The following is a 9,119-nucleotide window of genomic DNA, read 5'->3' as shown; positions in this document are numbered from 1 at the left end:
AGGGAGGGAGGGAGGGAGGGAGGGAGGGAGAGAGGAAGAAAGGGTGACCCGTCCAGCAGGTCCAGTTATTTGTGGGTCTCGAGGGGACCTTCTCCTAAAAGCCAAATGGGGGAAAAGGGAGATAGAGAACCAGGCGCGAATGAGACAACGAGTCAGTCTGAGATGCGCAAGGTTCCGCTTTACTAGGGCTAGGGTTTGCTTTATATACTCTTGCAAGAAAGAAAAACAGCGTTGGCAACAATAGCATAAGAGGAAGAGGTAAAACAGGAACTGGAACTAGGCCAGGGTACATCTCGTGCTTCTGCGGTCAGGACATCTGCAGCAATCTTTCCGGTTTTCTTGTCAACAGCTCACACAGCAGTCTTTGTTCCTCTCTGGGGGAGGGTGACCCAAGAGACACTCGGCCGTTAGGTCCCACTAAGGGGCCATGGTCTCCTACATCTCCCCCCTATATTTTATTTAAGCACCAATAAGAATTTAAAGGCCAATTTTAAATTTAGAAGAGAGAGGCATAGAAGGGCCACCAGACAGTTTTGAATAGGCCAGGGGCCCTACTGAGGCAAGCTCCGTGGGGAGAGGTAGGGGTCTGATCCCCAACTCATGTCAGAAGGGGCCATGTACAAGATTATCTCTTAGGCTCGTTGTATTTACCCAGAGTAATCCTGACCTGCCTTTGTGTCAATTTTCTTGGGGGAAGGGCCTCGGGACACCGACCTTCATGCAATCAGACGTGCCTCTCAGAGATTTGTCTTTTGCTTGAGGCTAACCTCTGAGCAGTGCTTAGCCTTACAACTCTCACGGGCGACGGCCTCATAAGGTCTGTGACAATTGTCTAGCCTTTCTCTCAGAACCAGGAATAGCCAATTATGGGGTGGGGGTTGGGATCCTTAAACGTGCATTTTATGAAAATTGAGTTTGCCTGACCCCACAGAGAAACTTTGTTCTGCCTTGTCGGTGTCGGTACATGTATCATCTTCGTCGGTGTTTAACCTATGATAATGAACTGAAACAGAAGCACTAGGAAGAGATGAATCAATCTGAGATTTAATAAAACGAGTAAATTTTTGGAATGCCCATGGACCAAAGGATAACAACAACAACAGGCCAACTAATGGGCCCAAAAGGGATGGGAGTAGGGTAGACATCTAATCCTCTTTTAGTATCTTCTATATCTTGGCTAACTGCGGCATTAAGTAGATGATAAGCATGCGCATGCGCAGTTTGTTGGTTGCCCACAAGGGCTGCAATGCCTGTGCCTGCTCCGGCAGCCCCAAGACCTAACAATACTGCCAGGGTAACTGCCCTAATGGGTTCTCTCCTTTGCCTAAGGGATAGGTTGCTTCCTCTGTCCCAAAAATTTAACAGATCTTCTGGTTCATGCACTGTAAAATGTGGAAAAAGTTGTACCAAGACGCAATAATCTTGCCGGGCGTGGTGGCGCACACCTTTAATCCCAACACTCGGGAGGCAGAGGCAGGCGGATTTCTGAGATCGAGGCCAGCCTGGTCTACAGAGTGAGTTCCAGGACAGCCAGGGCTACACAAAGAAACTCTGTCTCAAAAAACCAAAAAAAAAAAAAAAAACCAAAAAAAAAAGGGCGCAATAATCTTTATTTTTCAAAAATTCTGAGATAATAAGAAATTTGGTCAGGCCTGTAGAACACGCCAAAAAGGTATCCGCAGGCGCAAAAAGATAAACTTTATCACTGGGGGGAACAAAGGTATCATTACAAATTTCCATTAAGGACTTGGGTGGGAGCATAGGAGGCCCCAAAATGCAACTCCCGATACCTGATAATGCAGCCAGGGTGACCCGTACAGGATCAAAACTTTGAGGCCCAAATTCAGGCAATTCAGAAAATAAGGAGAAATTACCAAACAATGCAATACCCTCATAAAAGGGCGGCTGAGCAGAAAAGCACATCCAGCAATCTACAAAGTCTGATTTTTTTCTCGTAATAGTCAGAGCGGATGCAGAAACATTAAGAATAGACCATAATAAATCAGTGGAAGCGGGAGGTCCCCTCGGAAGAGTGGGTTGAAACCAAGAGGGATCCGGTGCATTGGGGGGGATCTGGGTCGGTATTAGGGCAGTGGGGGGTCTAGCAGGCCTGGAACGATGTAGCTGTGGGTTGGGTCCAATAGAAACCCTATGACTATTAGTAAGTGAAGTTTGAACAAAAATACTGCATATCCTGTCGCATAAAGGCGGAGACCCCAGGAGAGGGGGCGCGATTCCCAAGAAAACTTTTTACCCTCATCGGTGAAAGATACAATCAGAGGACTGTACCAGCCTTTGGTAGAGCTGTCATATTTGCACAGCCCGTCCAGCAAAGGGGTGGTGTTGTTATCCTTAACTGTAATATAATCCCAAGAAGAAGTGAGGTGCCAATACGCATCACCCGTTGTCTCACACCCCCAGCTGGCACAATAAAAATCAGAATCAAAACCACACTTATTTTTTGTTTTTTTGTTTTGGTTTTTGTTTTTTTGAGGCAGGGTTTCTCTGTGTAGCCCTGGCTGTCCTGGAACTCACTTTGTAGACCAGGCTGGCCTCGAACTCAGAAATCTGCCTGCCTCTGCCTCCCGAGTGTTGGGATTAAAGGTGTGTGCCACCACACCCGGCCAAAACCACACTTATAATCAAGAGCCTTCTGTCGATGACTTGGGCCCGGGCAGACATAAAAACCTTTAGAAAAAAGTTGATCTTTTAATGCCGCCCTAGTGGCTGGCTTTCCACATTTTCCATCTCCATCAAAAGCCACTTCAGGGTTCTGGAGATATGGGTCATGTGTTAAAAACACCCCAGGGAGCCCCCAGTAGGCTCCCACACCTAAGGCCAGCTTACACAAATCTATAACTATTGGGTCATATTTGGGAGACACGCCACTATGGGAGCGGGAATAAACTAGATGTCCTGCTTGATTTGATATTACCCATGTATAATTGAAGATCTGGTAGGTCTGGCCCGGTGCAGCCACAGTTCTAAGGCAATCAGGATCAACCCCATTATTTTCATGATGATTCTACAGAAGAGCACAATAAAAATCTTCTCAGGAGCCACCCTGGGTTGTATTAAATGGCTTAATTAATCTTTCTGGGAGCCATCTGGCTCCTCCTTCTTTAGAATTGTAGATGCAGGCTGAGCCCTTTGCCCAAATAATAACGGGATCTGGCCCATTCCAACTTCCAGTAAGTGGATCCTTCCACAACACTTGGGCATATTCTAGACTGGTTTTAGGATGCCAAAGTCGATCAGCCGCAGAGCTGCGGCTCATGTCAAGAGTCAGAAAATTAAGTGCAAATAGTGCATGAGACAAGAGCTGCTTTGAGTTTTCTTTAAGGGTGTAGATAGTTTCTTGGGCTCCAAGCTTAGTCAGGGTGTTTTTTAAGGACTGATGGGCCCTTTCAACAATTCCCTGCCCTTGAGGGTTATATGGAATTCCGGTAATGCGCTTGATCTGTAATTGTGCACAAAACTGTTTAAACCTAAGACTACTGTATCCAGGGCCGTTGTCTGTCTCGATTACCCTGGGCTGTCCCATGACAGAAAAGGCATACAATGAATGATTTATAACATCTTTGGTAGCCTCTCCCGTGTGGGCGGAGGCACACAAAAACCTACTGAAGGTATCAATGGACACATGCACAAATTTAAGTCTTCCAAAAGATGGGATGTGAGTTACATCCATTTGCCAGAGCTCTTCAGGGACAAGGTCCCGAGGGTTAACCCCTAAATGTGGTTCTGGTAACAAGGTGAGACAATTTTTACACTGTTTAACAATTTGCCTGGCTTGTTCTCTGGTTATGTTGAATCGTAGTCTGAGTGTCTGTGCATTAAGATGATGTAAAGTATGGGCTGTCTGAGCTTGCGACAGCGGATCAGGTTTGATAGCAAGACATGCAAATCGAGTGGCCTGATCAGCAAGATCATTTCCCCAGGACAGAGGTCCAGGAAGTCCCGTATGGGCTCGAATATGCCCCATAAAAAACGGGTAGGCTCAACTTCTTATGAGCATTTGTATTTTAAGAAACATTTGAAAAGTGGTAGTGGTGGGTTGAATACTAGGGACCACCTCTAAAGCTCTTAAAGCCCTTACCACATAATGGCTATCTGAATATAAATTAAAGGGAGATGAGACCGATTCAAACACTTGTAAAACTCCTCGGAGCTCTACCAGTTGGGCTGAGGCATTGGTGGTCTCAATGACTTGGCGTTGTCCTTCGACAACGATAGCAGCCCTTCCATTACTGGACCTATCAATAAACACAGTTAAGGCATTGGATATAGGCTGGAGCTGAGTAACCTTGGGGAAGACAAAGAGTGTAGTCTGCAAAAACTGCACCAGCTTATTGGCTGGTAAATGTGTATCAAAATTTCCCTGAAAGGAGGATAATAATACAGTCCGATCATTAAAGTGTGACTGTAACCAAGAAAGTTGTTCAGGAGAATAAGGTAAGATAACGGTATCAGGAGCTTTTCCAAAATGACGGGTAGCCATCTTGATTCCTAAAACAATTACCTGACATATAAGAGAAGGATAAACAGGGAGAAACTTTGAAGGTGTGGCTGACAAATGAATCCAAAAAAGGGGATTATCATCCTGCCATAATAGGCCAGTAGGTGCAAAGGATGAGGAAAAAACTATCAAAGACAGAATTTGAGAGGGGTTATAATAGCCCATGGTTTGCTGATTAATGGCTGACTCTACTTTATAAAAGGCCTCTATGGCGGCAGGAGATAAGTCACGCAGGGAGTTTGGATCAGAATTTCCCTGGAGTATATCAAAAAGGGGTTTTAATTCTCCAGTAGTTAATTTTAAATATGGTCGTAACCAATTTATATCTCCTAGCAGCTTTTGAAAAATCATTTAAGGTCCTCAGCTGTGAGGGGCGAATAGTTAACTTTTGGGAATGTACTCTAATGGTTCTAATTGAAAGCCTAGGGAGGGAGGAAGGAAAAAAGAAAGATTGATATTAGAGAGGAACCAAGAACTGTTGTCAGTCTTCAGAGCTGAAGAGGCTGCTGTAGTTAAGAAAACGACTTTACTAGGAGAATGGAAGAGCTGTCACACGCACGCACGCGCACACACACACACACACACACCCTCACGCACTGCAGCACTGTGTCCGGAGAACACAGTGAATGTTCCTCTCCAGATGTGCTAACTGGACTGCACATCACTTTGCTCTAGGTTTCTGGGACATGTTTGGAAATTCTCATGGAGCAGATGCTGTTTTCCACCAAGGGAAACTGAGGTTTGGAAGGGCAGAAGATATGCTCAACTCCCTCCAGCAAGTAACCTGTAAAGCAAGGGCAGAGCACAGACTCATGGGAAACTCCTAGATTGAGTGGGTGATATTCTGGGGGCGTGGGAGGTGTGAGACAGGGTTTCTCTGCATAGCCCTGGCTGTCCTGGAACTCATTGTGTAGATCAGACTGGTTTCGAACTCTCAAGAGACCAGCCTGCCTCTTCTTTCCCAGGGCTGGAATTAAAGGTGTGTACCACCAAGCCAGGTTCTATTTTCATTTTGAGACAAGAGTTTACTGTGTACTGAGACTGACCTTGAACTCACGACCCTCCTGCCCTAACCTCCAGAGTGCTAGGATCGCAGGCATTCACCACCATACCTGGTCTCAGATCTGATGAGTCTTGATGGGGGATTTTAAAAAAAAACAAAAACAAAAACAAAGCAACATGTGTTTGGCAGGCTTTGTAAGGGGCCAACACAGAAACAGAATTGAGGGCAAAAGCTGACCAGCTAAAATCCAGTTGCGTCTGGTTTCCTTCTGCAGGAATAGAGAGGACTGTCTTTATCGCCGACTCAGGTGGCCCTCTTTCAGGGATTTGTGATTAACTGGCTTCCCCGATTGCCTATGTCTGGTACCAGTGGCTGCATCTGGTTTGAGCAGAGGCCTCCCACTCTGCCAGTCAATAGCTAGGATGAGGAATCTGGTGCACACTCCTCCAGAGTCTGGACCCCCGGACCCATTCCATACTGGTTCATTTCTATCACCACACCCTCAGCCCATCCCCCACAACCCCTCCCCTGCTTTCCTGCCACAAGGTTTCTCTGTGTAGCCCTGGCTGTCCTGGAATTCACTCTGTAAACAAGGCTGCCTCTGCTGACATTAAAGGCATACACTACCATGCCGGGCTAATTTCAGCACGTAGGAGGCGAAGGCAGGAGGATTTCAGTATATCTGAGGCCACCCTAAGGATACATAGTAACGTGTATGGGATAACTTTTTTTTTTTGAAACTGTATCTCAAAAAAAAAAAAAGGCAAAACCCATAACAGATAAAGAAGATTTCTAAGTAGCTACCCAAAGAGTACAAAGCAGAATAAGGTAAAAACATATACTAATGCTCGTATAGTAGCCACGCCTGTATGTCGAGTATGTGCGTTGGTGAGTGCGGCGGCTGAAGTCCAGCTTAAGCACCCTCCCCATGCTCTCCAGCTGTTTTCTGTTGGAGCTCATGGACCAGGTTAACCTGGATCATTAGTAAGCTCCAGAGACAACCCACCCCACCCCCTCTTCCTGGGTTTACCTGCGTGCTCATCTTGCTCTGGCTTTTTTTGTGGGTGCTGGGGATCTGAACTCAAGGTCCCTGTGTTTGCCAGGCAAATGCTTTATGGATTTGGCCATCTCCCCAGGTGTACAAATTACATATTTTGAAAAATAAACCCATTGCTATTTTAACTGTTGCATTGAAGGTGGGTGCTCCTTTAAGGAACCCTTTGTCTTCATATAAATTCTGTCCCTCTGACTGGTCTATTTGCTGGTATTCTCTTGGGACATTTAGATAATTTGTCTTCCTTAGATTTTCTATAGCTGTGAAAAAAAAAAAAAAAAACACCAATAGCACCTTTGGGAGGAGAGGGTTTATTTTAGTGCATAGCCTGTAGTTCATTATCCAGAAATCAGGGCAGGGATCTAGAGGCAGGAGCTGATGCAGAGGCCATGGAGGAGTGCTACTTACTGGTTTGCTTCTCAGGGCTTGCTCAGCCTGCTTCCTTATAGAACCCAGGACCACCAGCCCAGGGGCAAAACCACCCAAAAGAAAGGACTGGGCTCTCTCACATCAATCACTAATTAAGAAAATGTACTACTGGCCAAACTGATGGGGGCATCTGTTCAGTTGTGGTACCCTCTTCCCAAGTGATGTTAGCCTGTGTCAATTTGACATAAAACTAGTCAGCACACGTCATTGTTTAAAATCAGATTTGCGCAGAGGCAGGCAGATCTCTTAAGTTCGAGTCCAGCCTGGTCTACAGAACGAGTTACAGGACGGCCAGGGCTACTGGCGAAAAACAAAACAAAACAAAACAAAACAAACCACTAAAATCAGATTTGTGTTATTTATACTTCCAAGACAGGGAGTGGAATAAGCTGAAGAAATGAACTCAGAAGAACAAACGTTACACGGAGAGGAATAAACACAGCTGAAATGCATCAATGTAGCTAAGTCAGGAAACAGGCTGACACTCTGAAGCACGCATTCTGCCAAGGGGCTCCCGGCCAGAGCGATCCAGCCGTGGCCCCGGGACTACGGTGAGAACACATGTTGGTCTGGGCAGGCTATTTTCCCTATTCGGTTGGCTATTTGGGACATGGGTAGAGCTTCGAGAGAGTGCTGGGAGAACGTTTTCTTCTTCTTTTTTAAAATTTGAATTTAAATAAAAAGTAAGATGTTATTGTTGCGCAAGTTTTGATGTGTATGTGTGTTAGCGTGTGGAGGTCAGAGGACAACACGTGGGACTCTGTTCTCGCCTTTAATTCTGAGTCTTGAGAATCACCAGGAGGTTTAGCAGCAGGCACTTTTTCCTGCCACCATCGACCCGGTAGACCTAGTTCCATAAAAACAAAGTATGTATGAAACGTGGGAAATGAAGCCCATTACTTTGTATGCTATCTTAAATGTTAGTAAAAATAGTAGGGTGTGGCTGCGCACGGGTTTAGTTCCAGCACTGGAAGAGGCAGGAGGATCTCTGATTACAAGGCCAGGCTGGTCTACATAGCAAGGCCAGTCACAGGTACAAAAGAAAAGAAAAAGAAAAACCACACACACACACACACACACACACAAAGTAAAGTCTTCTCAGTGGGACTTGTAGCTTTGCAACTTGCACGTGTACAGCTAGCTCAGTGTAAGGGTGCACTGCATAACGGAAGAGTCTGGGAAACGATGCGTCCCTGGGGTGGGGTAGGGGCGGGGAGGGGCACACAGAGCCAGTGGAGAGAGTCCTCCATTTTCCAGACTGCTCCAGCCGCTGGTATGGACACGACCCTCGAGTTCCATCCCAGGTCCGTACCTGTCCGGGCGGCCTGTTCTGAGTTGGCGGGGAAGATCCAATCCCTACCCCGCGCTGGAGGGAGTCGAAGAGTGACCCGAGGTCCGGGAAGTCAGCCCCGTGATCTGGGATCCTAGTGGACCGTCTTCTTCTATGCTCAGGATCCCGGGGCCACCGGGCAACGCTCCAGCCTGAGTGAGCCCGGCCCAGGGCCGCGGAGCTAGGCCGCCTGTCCCTGAAACGTGGCTGCCAATCCCCTGGTGGACACCCCGGGCACCTCCCCTGCCCCCTTCCCTGAGACCCGCCCCGCCCCACTCTTCCGCCCCAGGCAGCTTTTCCTAACACCGTCGTCAGGGTAAATTCTCTGGTCTCTAGCGAAAGGCTCAGCTGTAGCTCTGACCGCGGATTTGAAACCGGAGGATGAAAGCAGAGACAGGATCGGTCCTTGGAAGCAGAATCCGTCTTTAGCAGAACGGTTCAACACGCGGGCTCCGCAGCAATCGCTACTCAGCTGTTCAGCTTTAGCGAACCCTTCCCCTCCAGGAAGATCAGCGACCCCCCATGACTCCTTTAATTTATTTATTTACTTATATATTCACTACCACCACCCCCCCCCCCCCCCCCCCCCCCATGTAGCTATCCAGGAACACTATGTAGATCAGGCTGGCCTGAAACTCGCAAAGATCCCCCTGCCTCTGCCTCTTGAGTGATAGGCTCCAAGGCAGATAACAGTACTTCTCAGCTATTGTTATTATTTTAGATGTATTATTTTCATTTTATGTGTGTACTGCCTGGTTTTGTGTGTTAACTTGACACAACTTAG

General features: G+C 46.9%; 1 protein-coding gene across 3 annotated transcripts in view; it reads right to left on the bottom strand.

Moving 5' to 3' along the window:
* Fbxo17 (F-box protein 17) overlaps positions 1-8,507 on the bottom strand; it is a 26,462-nt gene extending 17,955 nt beyond the window's left edge. For all 3 annotated transcript variants that reach the window (XR_002378357.1, XM_021167352.2, XM_029479988.1), the window contains exon 1: positions 8,318-8,507. The gene's annotated coding sequence lies outside the window, so the exon portion shown is untranslated. The remainder of the gene's footprint in view (positions 1-8,317) is intronic.
* Positions 8,508-9,119: the final 612 nt, after the last annotated feature.

The sequence above is a fragment of the Mus caroli genome, chromosome 7 (assembly GCF_900094665.2).
Source record: "Mus caroli chromosome 7, CAROLI_EIJ_v1.1, whole genome shotgun sequence".
Classification (NCBI taxonomy): Eukaryota; Metazoa; Chordata; class Mammalia; order Rodentia; family Muridae; genus Mus; species Mus caroli.
This window is presented reverse-complemented; position numbering and strand designations above follow the sequence as displayed.